Here is a 14,437-nt window from a genome sequence, read left to right on the forward strand (position 1 = left end):
AAAAGAGTCACCAGTAAAATATGTCTCTAAGGTCAAATGAAACGTCCTGATGTTGATTCTCAATTTCCTTTTACATTTTATTTGAAGGATCTGCTCTTTATCCTTTTCATAAGTAAAATGTTTAACCTATTACCCCTATAGATGATTAAGGCTGCTAGTGTTTTTGAACTAAGGATCGTGATTTTTTTTCCTTTGCTTTATTTGCTTCATTTGCTTCAACAATTCTTTATTTAGCTTGCTTTGTTTTTATATGTCCCACCCAAACACTTAACTGGTTCAAGCACTTAACTGGTTTCCAAAGGCTCCTTGTATAAATAACATGATAAAAATTCATAGAACATTTTATTTTCCCAGATTAGGAGGTAATTGCGCTATTTCAGTTTGCAGAAAAGTATGACAAAAGAATTATTGAGATTAGTGAAAAAAAGATGATGGGGAATGATAACATCAGTTTTTTGGGGTGGGGGGAAATGGCTGTGACCTTTGACTTCTTTCTCTGACCATGGTCAACTAATTCTGAGTGTGTTTTTCCCACTTGCCAGTGATGTGCCAGTGTTCTGCTGTTTAAATTCCCTAAGACTTGGTTTCTTTATCTATAAATCTGGATAAAAGTATTTAGCTCAGAGATGTGGAGAGGATTAAATTCGTAACATGTTCAATCCTTGTGTATAATAGGTGCCCGGTGTGCAATAATTTCCCTCTTCCTTTCATCATCAATAAGAATACAAAAATAAAACACAGGCTTATTTGTATTAAATATCTCTATGTGGGTGAAATACAAAACTTGTTTAAATCGATTTGTACAGTGCCTGACATTCTGGTATATGCTGTTCTTGCAACCCAGTCACAAACAAACATGCTTAATGAAATTAGCTTTGGAAACAAGGCTTTGAAACCAAAAGTATAAATTCTAGAGGGTAGAACTAACTTTTAATATTTTGTTAATATTCATATGTACATTCAGTATAGGTTTATTGGTTGCACAGAGTGTATCTATTGACTTCCAGATTGTATATCCATATGAACATTTTGGTTTGGAAGATATCACTAAAGCATGGTTCAATGAAGGTATTTCAGGTTTTGTACTTTGTTCACTCCAAAGATTGAATTGTTAAATTATATCCTGTAGTAAGCTGAAAAACAGCCAACTCTCTTATCTAGTCACCAATAATATGGGGTTTCTGTGAAAATGAAACAAGGCTAGCCTATTTTTCTTAAAAATAAAACCCTCCAGGGTGCCTGAGTGGCTCAGTCAGCTAAGCATCCGGCTTTGGCTTATGATCATGATCTTGCTGTTTGTGAGTTCAAACCCCTCATTGGGCTGTCTGCTGTCAGTGCAGAGCCTGGTTCAGATCTTCTGTCTCTCTCTGTCTGCCCCTCCTGGTTTGCAATCTCTCTCTCTTTAAATAAATAAACATTAAAAGAATAATAATGAAACCCTCCATATATTCAATTGAAAGTCCTCCTTTTCAGTGGAGTTGCTTTGGAGGTCTGGACACTTCTTTCACCATACTGCTATCATTCTATTGTTTGATGAACCCTTTTTCAAATTACTGTTGAAAATAATGTAAGGAATCATATTAAAGAAAAAGCTAGTCTTCTATTTTAGTCCCTTTTTTTAAGGCTAAAGCAGTTTATTCAGTCAATTGCCATCTGCCTTATTGAGTGACTTGTTTTTTTCTGGAAATGAAACTTCTCCTGATGAGAAAAAGATTTTTTTTTTTAACCATTGGGGACATTCAAAGTAATCCCCTCAGTGAGTGAAGGAAAGCAGTTCCTGACTGGAGTTCTAAAATCATTTTAAACAATAACAATATCCTTGGAATGTTGCTACCTATTTGAAGGGCACATATTTATTTTTGTGGATAAATTCAGGTATATTTGTGAAAATCCAGTGACCTGGCCTTGTCGTCATGTCTTTTGAATTAAAAAAATTTTTTAAGTATATTTATTTATTTTAAGAGTGGGGGAGGGGGGTGAAGGGCAGAGAGAGAGAGAGAGAGAGAGAGAGACAGACAGAGAGAGAGAATCCCAAGTAGGCTCCACACTATCAGCTCAGAGCCTGATACAGGACTCGAACTCACAACATCATGACCTGAACTGAAATCAAGAGTCAGACACTTAAGCAATTGAGCCACCCAGGTGCCCAGGTAGTCATATCTTTTTATTTATTTATTTTTTTAACTTTTTAAAAAATGTTTATTCATTTTTGAGAGAAAGAGAGAAAGACAGAGAGACAGATCATTATTGGAGGAGGGACAGAGAGAGAGAGGGAGACACTGAACTCTAAGCAGGCTCTAGCTCCATGCTATCAGCACAAAGCCTGACACAAGGGCTTGAACCCATGAACCGCGAGATCACTTTAGCCGAAGTCAGATGCTTAACCGACTAAATATCTATCTTGTAACACAGGGATCATTTTGGGCGGACGGACCCCATAAAAAAAGAAATGATGTTATTTAAAAAGGAATTGTGAACTTTTAACCAGGGTTCAATCTGTTCAGTTACAAACCTCAGAAACTACTGAAAAGAAGGAGAAAAGTATAAAAGCTTTCATGCTCAGACTAGGCCTACATCTTCCTTTATCCTCACATTGTTTAGTGAGCTTCTGAAGCTTGTGTATATGATTAAATCTAAGCTAGACATCATGAAATAAGATTATAAAGACTATGTGGTCCATATTTTGAAATAGAAGCAGGAAAACAACATGAACTGATTTGAAGATGAATCTAGACTTCGATCTTGGCAAAAATATAAGTAGTAACAGGGTAGAAATCAGCACTAAAAATATTGGTAGCCTCTTTGTGTCTGGTTATTAATAAAAATAGGAGATGAGTAAAAAGGAAGAGCTGAGAAAGTAAAGATGCTGCTTAGTACGTTGGTTAGGCCAAATAAAGCTGTGAAAGCTCGCAGCACATAAAATCTGTGACACAGGCTGAAACCCGCAAGTGGGGCCTCCAGGGCGTAGGGTTTTAGAACAACTCCTGCGGCCCAGGCCCTTCTGGCATGCCATTCTCAGACCCTTTAGACTGGGGGGTTGCCAAACGGCTCGTTTCCCATCAAACTTAGCAGACTCGTGGTCTGGGCTGGCCATCTGCACAGCACATTCCCAGTAAAGCTGTGTATCCTTTCAAATCACCCACATTGTAGAAATCAGTATCTCAGCAAACCTGGGATCTTTTGATAGTTCAGTAGCTGTGCTGTGTGAACTGTGAATGCAGTCTCTTTCACTCACATTTGATTAAAAATGTTCTTTTTTTGGAAATGATTTTTGGAATTCAAGTGATGTCCATTTTTTTTTCCATAAATGCTTTCTTTTTAAATAAAGCCCGTGAATAATTTACTTTGCAGCCAGAGATGTGCTTGCTTTTATTTTCATCAAGACCTCAAGTGTCAGTGGGCAAACATCCTTTTATCCCCCAGGGCCGTATGACCTTCTGACTCCCATGGTTTTGCCAGGTCACTTGCAGAGAAGGAAGGCCTCTCTGATGGGGGTGAAATGAGCCCTCTGAGGTGTCCTCACATTCTGCACACTGGCCTGATGCTAGCTTGTGTTTGGCTGCTTCAAACCTCCATGGAAAGAAAGAATAACATAATGTCTGGGGCAATGTCTGGGGGAGATGGGTCACAGATGAGTTCCCTAAACCTTGGTAAAATAATTAAATAGAAAGTTGATGTGTTTTTAAAGATACCTCAAAATGTTTATATCACAAAATATATTCTATTTTCCAATTTCACCTTCTAACATTCTTCCTTAGCTAAGTGAAGGAAAGCCCGCAGAAAGCCACATGGTGTATAATTCCATGTATATGAAATACCCAAGAATAGGCAAGTGCGTAGAGACAGAGAGCAGATTAGTGGTTGCCTGGGGCTGGGGGGCTGGGGAGTAGGGAGTGACTATTTACTTATTGGGTATGGGGTTTACTTTTGGGGTGTTGCAAAGTTCTGGAAATAGTGGTGATGGCTGTGCAACATTGGGAAGGTACTTAATCTCACTAAATTGTACATTTTAAGATGGTTAAAATGGTGGGGCGCCTGGGTGACTCAGTTAAGCATCTGACTTAGACTCAGGTCATGATCTCACGGTTTGTCAATTGGAGCCCATGTCAGGCTCTGTACTGACAGCTTAGAGCCTGGAGCCCGCTTCAGATTCTGTGTCTCCCTCTCTCTCTGCCCCTCCTCGGCCCATGCTGTCTTTCTTCCTCTCAAAAATAAATAAACATGAAAAAAAATATTAAGATGGTTAAAATGGTAAATTTTATGCTATATGTATTTTACCACAATACAATAGGAATTTTTTTCTTCCTTAAGGAGAAGTTGAATGCAATAGACAGTATAAGTGTTAAATCATTTGCACTCATCAATAGCTTAGTAGTAATTTTTAGGGCAATCAAGCAGTATCTTAGAAAGGCTCTGATTATTGGACAAAACCAGAATATTGTGATAAACAGGTAAAGCTAGAGTTAAACGTGTGAAGAAAAGACGAGAAAGCAGGTCAAGGTGGATTGACTTGGTGTGATGCTTAACTTTATGTGCCCACTTGACTGGGCCCCAAGATGCCCAGATATTTGATTTAACATTATACCCAGGCATGTCTGTGAGGATGTTTATGAATGAGGTTAACATTTGAATCAGTAGACTGAGTAAACAGATTGTCCTCCATTTTTTGAGTGAGCCTCATCCAATCTGTCAAAGGCCGGAATAGCATAAAAAGGCTGAGTAAGAAAGAATTCTCTTTCTCTGCTTCTCTTTTAGGTGGGACATCAGTCTTCTCTAGCCTGGACTTAGACTCAGAATGGAACTTACACGTTTGGTTCTCTTGGGTCTCCAACTTGCCAACAGTAGATCTTAGAACTTCTCAGCCTCCAAATAGCTAAAAATTTGGAAGATACTTTGACACTGGGTAATGGGAAGAGGCTGGAAGAGTTTTGAGGTGCATGCTAGAAATATGGACATTAGGGGTGATTCTGGGAAGTCTCAGACTAAAAGGAGGAACACGTTATTAGAATATGGAGGGAAGGTGATCTTTGTCATCAAGTGGCAAAGGATTTGGCTGAACTGTGTTCTAGTGTTTGTGGAAGGTAGAACTTGTTGAGTGATGAAATTAGATATTTAACTGAGGAGATTTCTTTTTTTTTTTTTTTTAAATTTTTTTTCAACGTTTATTTATTTTTGGGACAGAGAGAGACAGAGCATGAACGGGGGAGGAGCAGAGAGAGAGGGAGACACAGAATCGGAAGCAGACTCCAGGCTCTGAGCCATCAGCCCAGAGCCTGACGCGGGGCTCGAACTCGCGGACCACGAGATCGTGACCTGGCTGAAGTCGGACACTTAACCGACTGCGCCACTCAGGCGCCCCTAACTGAGGAGATTTCTAAGTGAAGTGTTGAAGGAGTGGCTTGATTCCCACGACTGAAGAAAGAAGAGTAAAATGAGAGAAGAGATGGATGAATTGCAGAAGGAATTATTACATAGAAAGGAACCAGACTCAAGAATTTGGATAATTCTCACTTGTCCATATTGCAAAAAATGATAAAGCATGTTCTAAAGAGAACACCAAGCTCATAAATGCACTATCACTCAATAAAGTTATGGGATTGTAGAAGAAACACTGCCAGTTTGAACTGAAGGGTCAGAGTTGGGACAAAATGAAGAAAGTCAGCCAGACTTCTTGGATTCTAGAAGACAAGACCATAGGCCTGTTTGGCTGTGAATGTGTGTTTTTGTTCAAAGAAAGAAAGGAATGACCCAGAAGGAGATCCAGAGATTGTGAGGACTGCCATGTTCACCAGTGGTCCTGAGACAGGCTGTCTCTTCCTCAGTTTCAAAGGGTAAGGCTGCCTGTCTTGTGGACCAGGAAGATCCCACCCATGTCTCGGGAGTACAGCTGCCCTGTGGAACCTTAGGGGCCCCACCAAACCCCAAACATTGGGGGTACATTAGAGGTGCAACTCCTATCTAGCAAAGCCTTGGAAGTGTGGCTACTGCCCAAGTTCTGAAGGCAGAGCATCAAAACAAAGAGGATTTCTCAAGTCTTAAGATCTGATGGAATTTGCCTTGCTAGGCTTTGGAGTTGCTTAGGACCCACCACCCTTTCCTTCTTTCTTCTTTCTTCTTCTTGGAATAGGAGTGTCTATTTTATGCCTGTCCCACCATTGTACTTAGGAAGCATATCACTTGTCTGGTTTCACGGGTTCACAGCTAGAAAGGAATTTTGTCTCAAGATGAATCATCTCTCAAGTTTTACCCATATCTGATTGAGATGATTTTTTTTTGAGAGAGAGAGAGAGAGAGAGAGAGAGAGAGAGAGAGTACAAGTAAGGGAAGGGCAGAGGGAGAGGAAGGGACAGAATCCCAAGCAGGCTCCATTCTCAGCACTGAGCCCATTGCAGGGCTTGATCTCACAACCATGAGATCATGACCTGAGCTGAAATCAAGAGTTAGACGCTTAACTGATTGAGCCACCTAGGAGCCCCCAACTGAGATGATATTTATTTATGTATGTATGTGTGTATGTATGTATGTATGTATGTATGTATGTATGTATGTTTATTTTAGAGAGACAGAGTGCAAGCAGGGGAGGGACAGAGAGAGAGGAAGACACAGAATCTGAAGCTGGCTCCAGGCTCTGAGCTGTCAGCATAGAGCCTGATGTCGGGCTCAAACTCACGAACCATGATATCATGATCTGAGCTGAAGTCAGATGCTCACCTGACTGAGCCAAGTAGGTGCCCTGATATAATATTTAAATGAGACTTTGGACCTTAGACTTTGGAGCTGATGCTAGAATGAGTTAAGACTTATGGGGCCATTGAGATGGAATGAATGTGTTTTGCATGCGAAAAGGACATGACTTTTGAGGGACTAGGGGTGGAATGTAATGCACTACATATTTGTGTGTCCCCTGATTCATATGTTGAAGCCTTAACCTCCAGTGTGATGGTATTTGGAGTTGTGGCCATTGAGAGGCATGTAGGTTAGATGAAGTTGTAAGGGTGGGGAATTTATGATAAGATTAGTGCCTTTATAAAAAGGAGAAGGAGATCTCTTTCTCTTTCTCTGATGAGCACAGTGGAAAGGCCATGTGAAGATGTAGCTCATGGCAGCTGTCTGCAACTCAAGGAGAGAGGGCTCTCACCATGCATTTACCCCACTGGCACCTTGATTGTGGTTGCCAGCCTCCAGACTGTGACATTAAGTTCCTGTTAAGCCATCCAGTCTATGTATTTTGTTATGGCAGCTTGAGCTGACTGAGATACCTGGTTGCCTCAGTGGGGAAGGAACAGAATGAGAACAAAGGTAGGTATGAGATGGGAGCATGTTGAAGGCAAAACTACTATCTTGAGTCTCTTCAGAGCTAGTTGTGCCTTGGAGCACGGAGATTTTAGATTCAGGCAACTGTGTGAGTTTATCAAGATGGCAGTCCCTCTTTCCAGGTCTCCTCATCATAAGTTGACCAGGCATGGGAGGCATGCCCTTGCAGAAAGTCTGGTGCTAGTCATTAAACATGGCAACTGAAGCATTACCTGTTCATATTATCGCCCAGGAGACCAAAAATCAATCAAGTGCATATGTATTTGAAATTCCTTGACAGAAAACAATCGTGTTCTTAGATCCAAATTCTTGGGTTGTTAGTGTACCATAAAGTATTTGGAGTTACTGCAACTATGCATGTTTACTTCTACTGACGATTGCTCCATTTGTTCTTGATGCTGGAGGGTGAGGTGTGGGGAGAGAAAGATGATCACACGTTTGCATAGAGAAAAACAAAAATTCCAACTACACATCTATTTTCCATAGACATACTTTCCAGCAAATGTTTAGGGTCGAATGTTGTATTTGTCTCTGGGAAATGCTATTGATTTGAATGAGTACCTCAAAGGGGAAGTTTCAGACATCACGCCACCATGTTTTGTTGAATTATAAACTAACAAGGTAGCAGATCTGACAGAGATTTCCTTTTGTGAGCTCCCTGACAGTACAGGTGGCAGTTTGGTCCTTGTATTCTAGCTCTCCCTTATCTTTGCAGGCTTGCCCTCTCCTAATGCTCTCTGCCTCCCCCTCCTGACCCTCCACAGCCCCCTTACTGCAGCCACATCGAACGACTTACTCCCCATGCTCAGAACACTGGGGTCCTTTGAAGGGCCCATGCTTTGCACATGGATTTCCTTGGCCTAGAAGTTCTTCCTGCCTTTTTGTTTGGCACAATTCCTTCAACCTGCAAATACCCCATGAGATTTTATGAGCCATAAGAAAGCTTAGAAATAACATCACACTGGCCAGAAGTTGCTGTTAGAAACAAATCTTTGGAGAATCTAATTTGGCTTTCTTCCTGGATCTTTTCTTTAGATAGAAAAGATACCATTTCAGTTTTTAAGTGAACTTGGCAGAAAAACACACATGAAAGCATTTTGTAAGAGCAGATTCCCTGAGGATGACTGACCTCAAGGACTCTTGGTCTGTTGTGTGAAGCACAGGCAAAGAGTCAGGAACTTCTGAGTTCTGCTGCTCAGACCTGAGCAGTTGTCTATGTAAGCTACAGTGTGATCCTCAGGATGTGCATTTCCTGCCCCAGCTGGGAAAGCCTGAGTGTGATGCTGGCAAGGGAAACAAAGAAGAGAAAAGCCCATCACTTGTGCTATTATTATCTACCCCTGGGTGAAACTGAGTAGTGAGATCAAAGTGCTTTGTTTGTTCAACTAGTTTATTTCTTAGTGAAGTGCTTGTTTGTTTTGTTTTGAGGTAGTTCTTTTGGAGGGATTAATGGCAAAGCAGAGTGGAAATTCCTTGTTTCTTCCATGTAATCCTATAATAACTACAAGTTTGTTATTGTCTTTTGGTTCCCATAAAGAGGTTTGTATTCGTGTGTGCGTGTGTGTGTGTGTGTGTGTTTATCGGGATGTGGGGAGACAGGAAGCTGAATATCGAGGAATCGAACCTTGGGAAATTAAGAGAAGGAAAATAGGCCCAGCTGTGGCAGAGAGTGAAATAAAGGGAACCAAATACAGCAGGTCCTGGGGAAAAGGACAAAAAACTCACAAAAGATAGTGGGGAGAACACCTAAGGGCATGTAACACAGTCAATCATAAGAAGTCAGAGCTGAGTTGGATCTTGAAGAATATTGAATTCATCCTCTTTATCTCAAAGATGAAGGACCTGAAGTCCAGGGAAGCTGTGTGAATTAACTCACTGGTTAAGGTGAGAGCTAAGACCAGCATCTGGGTGTCCAGTCTCATGAAGTGCATGCCTGTGTTGGTGAAGGTCAGAGAGAGAGTGCTCCAAGCCAAAGACAGGACAGTGATGTGATTTTCCTATTCATTATTGTTAAAGAATATTTCCAAGTGGCAAAATCCTGCCTCTGATACAAATATAAAATGAACATGCATCATGGATTTTATTTAACTTATTGGTTTATTTTTTTATTTTTAAAGTGTTTATTTATTTTTGAGAGAGAGATAGAGACAGAGTGCCTAGAGGGGGAGGGGCAGAGAGAGAGAAGGAGAAACAGAATCCTAAGCAGGCTCCAGGCTCTGGGCTGTCAGCACAGAGCCCGACGTGGGGCTCGAAGTCACCAACAGCTAGATCATGACCTGAGCTGAAGCTGGTTGCTTAACTGACTGAACCACTCAGGCCCCCGTAACTTAATAATTGTTAAGGGCACCAGTAAGATGTTACTGGTTGAAAAACTCTAAGGTACCATACACATATCGGCAGATAAAAAATAATGAAATGAATTGACAAATAAATATGATATGGCATAGATTTTTCACCCATTAAGTACTGGGGGAACTTGATGAGAAGTTATAACTGGTTGAAAGGTGAATTCAAAGTACCACACAATTATATAAGAAAGTGGGAATGCATTCTTTCTGACACAACTGATTTGTATTTGTATGGAGAAGAATCTTTGGTATTATTTCCAGCTTTCTACAAATTACTGAGTTGTAAAATAGCTCAAAAATGATAAAAGGCAGAGATAGCTGGGAAGAGTACATTAAAGAGGACACTCAAGGGGCACCTGGATGGTTCAGTCAATTAAGTGTCAGACCCTTGATTTTGGCTCAGGTCATGATCTCACAATTCGTGAGCTCTGTGGTGATGGTGCAGAACCTGCTTGGGATTCTCTTCTTCCTTTCTCTTTTTGCCCCTCCCTGCTCATGCTCTCTCTCTCTCTCTCTCTCTCTCTCTCTCTCTCTCTCAAAATAAATAAACAAAGAAACAAACATTTTAAAGAGGACACTCAATAATCTTTTTTTTTTTCCATTCCAAAGTCTTGCAACAGTTTTTCCCAACAAGAATACATCATTGGAGCTAAGGGAGATGTTCCCTCACCTCTTTTGTCTTGCAACACCATTAGCAGTGATAAAACCAGGCTGAGAAAAGGGGAGGAATCAAGCAATACAACCAAGGTCCTGCTGTAGGCACCTCTGGTCAGAGTGCTACTCCTGCCACTGCCTCTGCTGGACACTGCCGCTTGTCTAGCATTGCTAGACACCCCATCTGGCTGTGTAACCCTGCCTTTTTGGACTACACCCTCAAGGTTCAAAGTCTAGGTGTAGGCATCAAGTTGACCCAGGCCCCATGCTCTCCCTCCGACTGCTGTGGGCTAGGGAGAAGGAACTGTCTGGACATTTGGTTTCATTATGGCAAGCCAAGATTCACACATTGGGGATTTCCCTCCAAGTAGGAAGGATATGTGATATGTTGGGTAGTAAAAAAAAAAGGCAAATATTTACTGAAAATACTATGCTAGGAATACACAAAACAATTGGAGAATATTGAAGCTTTTTCTGGAGAAACAATGTAATAAAGTGGAAAGAGTCAAAGCTTTTCACCCAGGTGGATATACCTAGGTCTATGCCAGCCTCCATCATCTACTAGCTAAGTTGTGGGAAAGTTACAAACCACTCTGAGCCCCAGTTATCTCACTTAGACACTATTACTATCATGTCACTATTACTATCATTATTTTTACGACCTTCTCTCCTACTGCATTTGCCTTGCTAAAAACTCAGCCCCAGCCCCATTGATTTTCTTGCTGTTCTTTGAACATGCAAACATCCATCTGCTTTAGGCCATTTGCACTTACTGATTCCAATGCCTGAAAAATGTCCCCCATATGACTTGTTCCCTCACTTCCTTCATTCAGCTCTATTATCAAACGTTACCTTGGTTTTGGTAATGTCTTCTCTGACAACCCTACCAAAAATTATGATCCCTTCCAGTTGTACTGCCTCTGTCTCCTCCCTGCTTTATTTTTCTCCATAACATTTGTTACTTGTCTATCTTCCTTCTCTAAACTGTAAGATCCATAAGAGCAGGAAATCAAGTCTATTTTTACAAAGCTGTATCCCTAGCACCCTGAATAATATCGGGCACATAAAAAGTTCTCGATAATATCTGTTGGATGAATAATTGATTGCCAAGTGTCTGGAGTACAGTAGGCACCAAATAAATGCTAGTTATTGCTATTTTTTTTTTATCAGACTCCTTTCTCTCTTCCCATTTTCTGGCCAATCACTTCCAGCCTAACTTATTTTCCCAGAGAACTTCTGATCTAGTAATAAAATTTTACCACTCCAGGAACTTAATCTCCATATTTCTCAGATGATCAACATAAGACAACTGGAATAGTACAATATTCATTTTAGCAATGACTTTTGGGAGTTCATGTTTATTCTACTCCTTTGTTCTTTAATGTATATGAACTATGGTGATGGCACCAAATGATTTATGTTGACATCTGGGCAAAAGCTCATAAAATTTCCTTGAATGTGCATTTTGAGATACCTGAGAAACACAACATCTGAACATTAGGAAAGGTCACTGTATTAGGATTCTTCAGGGGATTAGAACCAATAAGGTATTCATTTATTCATTGATTAATGTATTTATTATTGGACTTTGACTCACATGATCATAAAGACTGGAAAGTCCTAAGATTTGCAGGATAAACTGACAAGCTAGAGACTCAGGAAAGCCAATAGTTTAGTTCTAGTGTGAGTCTATATGCCAGAGAACCAGCAGATTCATTGGTATGGTTCTAATCTGAAGGCTAGCATATTGGAGACACAGGAAAGCTGATATTTCAGTTTGAGTTCAAAGGCAGGAAAAAAAATTGATATCTCAGTTTCAACTGTCAGGAAGGAATTCTTCTCTTACTTGGGTGAAGGTTAGTATTTCGTTTTATTGAGATCTTCAACTAATTAGATGGGGCCCACCCACACTAGGGAGGATAATCTGCTTCTTTCAAGTATGTCAATTTAAATGTTAATCTCACCTAAAACTCTCTCACTGAAATACCCAGAATAATGTTTAACCAAATAGCTGGGCACCCTGTGGTCCAGTCAAGCTGACATATAAAATTTACCATAGTTACTCTATCTTTTGTATATGTCATTAATTCTTTAATGTCATTGTATAGTGTTATAAAGAGACAGTGGGCAATAACAATATCTTGAGTAAAAACAGGTGTAGGTCAGCAACCTTGTATAGGTCAATCCCATTTAGTGTTTGTGTGAGCCTCTTAATGTTGAACTTGGCATAGAGAGACCATGAGCAAAATACAAGTAAGATTGCAGTAAGTTCCATGGGGGCCTGCATTCTAATCATTAACTAGGGAACCGATTTTTAGCTATTTATTTAACTTTCTGGAATTTGCTTTCCTCTTCTGAAAATGAGGGGGTTGGACTAGATGATTTTTAAAAAATCACGTTCAGCTCCAGGATCTTGGGTTTTAATGAAAGAATGTAAGGGAGGCCCTGTGTGTTAGCTACCAGCATTGTGCATATGGGCACATCTTTGGAGTTATGTACACAATGTCATCTATGTTTGCAATTGAACGACAAAAATAATTTGGCCTGGCTTTTATTTGTTCTCTGTTGGCTAAAAATAAACAAAGTTTATTCTGGGAAACATCGTATCTTCATGAATTTCCTCATTTCAAGTCTCTTCTTGCCCAGGGTACCCTGCCCTCATACATATTCGAAAATGGCTTCCCATCTTACCTGATTACACTTTTATTAAAACATATTTATGCTGCAATATTACCTCAGCCACACTTTCGGAAATGAACCTCGTTATTTCTATTTCCGAAGTGAAAGGCAGCCCTGGTTAAAAGAATTGGCAAACTGGTGAGAAAATGAGGCTCTGCAGGCCCCAGAAATTACATTTTATTTAACTCACTGGATCATGAAGACTTGAATACCAATTTTGCTTTGCAGAGTGAGAAGAAGGAAGGTCAGAAGGACTGGGGCATAGCTTTGCCTCTTCTTATCCCTACCCCACAGTGAGGATGGGGGTGAGGAGCTCCCTCACACGATTACAAGTGGGAGAGCCATCTGGAGGTCAGGAAATAGGACATGTGTCTGGGGCATGTGACCCTCTCCCTTCCTCTCTTACCCAACTCTGTCCTCTGCTGCCTCTCCCCAAGGTCCTCACATATGTTTTGACACAATTGTACTCCTTTTGAGTTTCAGATGGTAACTTTTCTAAGTGTCTTTTTTTAAAAGAGTGTCTTTTTAGAGATCCATGGTTCTATATATACATTTAAAAAGTTTATTTATTTATTCATTCTGAGAGAGAGAGAGAGAAGGGCAGAGAGAGAGAGGAGAGAGAGAATCCCAAGCAGGCTCCGTGCTGTGCTGTTTGTGCAGAGCCCAATGCAGGGCCCTAACCCATGAGTAGTGAGATCATGACCTGAGCCAAAATCAAGAGTTGGACCTTAACTGACTGAACCACCCAGGTGCCCCAGATCTTCTATAGTTTTTGAACTGTTGCTGTATGGTTGGATCGTTGGAACATATTCCTTTTATCAGGGAAGTTAGAAAGTCACTATTGCTAAATATATATAGAAAGTCACTATTGCTAAATCCCCTAAAAGGGAGTCTGCTTGCTAAAAGGAGTCAGAGTTCAAAAGAAAAGTATTGAATTTATTGGAATGTTTAAAAATCAGCTGAAAAGTTTACACAGCAAGTTGACATTGCTTATCTCTGGTATTTTAATTTTCATCTGCACTTCTCTTTATCCCCTCTATAATAAGCAGAGGTTATTTTTGTAAACAGGAGAAAATAATATTAAAAACTTATAAAACAAGCCATTTTATTTTAAGGGAATACACATCACAATGAAAACTTTGTGGAAAAAAATCAAGAACGAGTTTGCACTTGAGAAGATATTGCACATCCATTTTCACAGAGCTGCTGCCCCAGAATTGAGAAATTTTGACCCCTTGAATAAAGCTTATCTTACCTCAGCGTTGAATAAGAGATTTTCTTATCATAGATTATGAACTTTATTACTTTTTTCTTGCTTTACATAAGTTCTTAGAAATTGAATATTTTATTAAGTAAGTGGGATGTAGTTTGCAAATTATTTTCCTTACTAGGAAAGACCCAATTTCCTTAAATAATAAAGTAATTACCAGGAAAAATCAGAA

General features: G+C 40.1%; 2 long non-coding RNA genes across 2 annotated transcripts in view; both read left to right on the forward strand.

The window, feature by feature from the left end:
- LOC121028808 (uncharacterized) overlaps positions 1 to 5,124 on the forward strand; it is a 36,615-nt gene extending 31,491 nt beyond the window's left edge. The window contains exon 3 of the long non-coding RNA XR_005789444.1: positions 4,756 to 5,124. This is a non-coding gene — a long non-coding RNA (uncharacterized LOC121028808). The remainder of the gene's footprint in view (positions 1 to 4,755) is intronic.
- Positions 5,125 to 6,665: 1,541 nt separating this feature from the next.
- Positions 6,666 to 12,915, forward strand: LOC121028816 (uncharacterized). Its single transcript, XR_005789447.1, has 2 exons — positions 6,666 to 9,198; positions 10,272 to 12,915. It is a non-coding gene; the product is annotated as an uncharacterized LOC121028816 (long non-coding RNA).
- The last annotated feature ends 1,522 nt before the right edge of the window (positions 12,916 to 14,437 follow it).

The sequence above is a fragment of the Herpailurus yagouaroundi genome, unplaced genomic scaffold (assembly GCF_014898765.1).
Source record: "Herpailurus yagouaroundi ecotype Mexico unplaced genomic scaffold, PumYag 28, whole genome shotgun sequence".
Lineage (NCBI taxonomy): Eukaryota > Metazoa > Chordata > Mammalia > Carnivora > Felidae > Herpailurus > Herpailurus yagouaroundi.